This window comes from Micromys minutus (assembly GCF_963924665.1).
Source record: "Micromys minutus genome assembly, chromosome: 2".
Taxonomy (NCBI): Eukaryota; Metazoa; Chordata; class Mammalia; order Rodentia; family Muridae; genus Micromys; species Micromys minutus.
Genome location: NC_137971.1, coordinates 18,049,604 through 18,051,836, shown reverse-complemented (window position 1 = coordinate 18,051,836; position 2,233 = coordinate 18,049,604). Strand labels below are relative to the sequence as shown.

Here is a 2,233-nt window from a genome sequence, read left to right as displayed (position 1 = left end):
TTGAACTCCTGACCTGCCTGCCCCAGCCTCTCAAGTGCTAGAATTACATGTGTGTGTTACCATGTTTGGTTTTAACAAAACTTTAAGTAGGCAATTGTCATTCTCATTTTACAGGTGAGACTATAATAACACCAACATACATAACATGTAACATAGCCAATGTGTGACAGGACATCCTGACCACAGGATGCTGGACATGCTAGACTTATGTAGTAGACAAGTCATTCAACTTGTCACCATGTGTGTACAGGCTTTGAAGAAAAAGGCTCAATCTAAATATAGCTGTGAGATACTAGATCTCTTAATGACCTAATGATCTGTGAGTATGTACACCTATGTTTATGTAATATATATCACATTATTAAAAAGTATCTGTGACATCCAATAAAATGTAGTAAAATAATCACCCAGTTTCGAAACACAATGTTACTAATAACTTAGCTTCTCTTAGAATCTCCTTGTAGTGGACTTTCCATGTCTCTAATCAGAAACAATTCTGAGTTTTCTGTTAATCATTCCATTAATTTTCTTTCTGTCCACCGTTTTGTAAATGTTTTGTTTGTTTGCTCATAGTGTTTAGCGTGTTTGCAATAGGGAGGCCTCTAGACAAGACTGACAAAGCTTTCTACTTCTCTGGATGAAAAATAGACAAGAAAAGGATTCCTACTTCTCCTTCTTCTGATTGGTCAGAGCAACAAGGACTGAAGGTGTTAATCATGGATTGATAGAAGTTAGAAGGACTTTAAATATAGGCTAGAGACTTTGAGTAGGTGAGCCTTTCCTGCACTCAGGCAGACATCACCAATCAATCACAGCATTCTTTCATGCTGACCTGTCCTGATTCTAGACAAAGGGGTTTTATTGTTAAATTCTAGCTGTTTCCACTTTAACTTATTACTCTTCCAGAAGATCATGGAGCATAGGTCAACAATCTCTTTTTGTTGTTGTTGTTGTTTGGTTTGTTTTTTGTTTTTGTTTTTTTTTTTGTTTTGTTTTCTGTTGTTGCTCTGAGCATATTTCTTTTTTTTTAACAGTTCTTATTTAGTTTTTATTCATAATCATAAACTTAACTTTGCAATCCAGCTAGACTTTAAGGGGAATGAGGAAAATACGGAACCTAAAGAACTTCAGTGAGAGCAGAGACTATAGGATATTGTGAGAAGATAGGGTGGGAGTGCTCTCCTGAGCTACAGAAGGAATGGTTTGATGGGTAAAATGCCCACAAGTCAAAAGAAATTAGAGTTGTCCACAGTCGGAACTGGTGATCTTCTTGCTGGTCTTGCCATTCCTGGACCCAGAACGCTCCATGGCTTCCACAATGTTCATGCCTTCTTTCACCTTCCCAAAGACCACATGCAGCCATCAAGCCATTCAGTCTTGGCAGTGCAGATAAAAAAACTGGGAACCATTTGTGTTTGGTCCAGCATTTGCCATGGACAAGATGCCAGGACCTGTGTACTTCAGGATGAAGTTCTCATCCTCAAATTCTTCTCCATAGATGGACCTGCTGCCAGTGCCATTATGGCGTGTAAAGTCACCACCCTGGCACATAAATCCTGGAATAATTCTGTGAAAGGAGGAACCCTTATAGCCAAATCCTTTCTCTCTATTGCTCAGAGCATGAAAGTTTTCTGCTGTCTTTGGAACTTTGTCTGCAAAGAGCTCGAAGGAGATGTGGCCCAAGGGCTCGCCATCCGCCATGATGTTGAAGAACACAGTGGGGTTGACCATGGCTGCAGCGAGAGGCAAAAAGCGACAGCGGCGTCTGCAAAGCCTCTGAGCATATTTCTTTGGTTTTAGTTGACATAAATTACAGGGAGCTTGTAAGCTACATGAAGACAGGTCTTGGCCTGTTTCTATATTCCTCACAGAGCCTAGCTCAACCTTGAGCATATAGTAAGTAGTATTTCATTAGAGCTCACTGGTTAACCGATTTACTAAGGTCATATTCAAAGCCATGCCTGAGTGACACTGGGATTTGGAAGTCAGTGATTAAGTGCTGTAGCCAGAGGCAATGGAGACAAAAAGAAGCCTCTAATGTGCTAACAATATCGCAGTTGCTTTTGTTTTGTTTTGTATTAGAGAGAATCTCATTTTATAGTTCAGAATGTTCTGAACACACTGTGTAGCCCAACCCGGCCTCAAACTCATGGTAATCCTTCTGTCTCAGCCTCCTGGAATTACAGGTGTGAGGCACCATGCTGGGCTCATAATTCTTATCCTAAAGCCATTT

The 2,233-nt window shown here is 40.3% G+C and overlaps 1 pseudogene across 1 annotated transcript; it reads right to left on the bottom strand.

Annotated features, from left to right (window-relative positions):
- Nucleotides 1-1,198: 1,198 nt before the first annotated feature.
- Nucleotides 1,199-1,756, bottom strand: LOC308417394 (peptidyl-prolyl cis-trans isomerase A-like; annotated as a pseudogene). Its single transcript has one exon. The product of its transcript is annotated as a peptidyl-prolyl cis-trans isomerase A-like (transcript).
- Between the last annotated feature and the right edge of the window lie 477 nt (nt 1,757-2,233).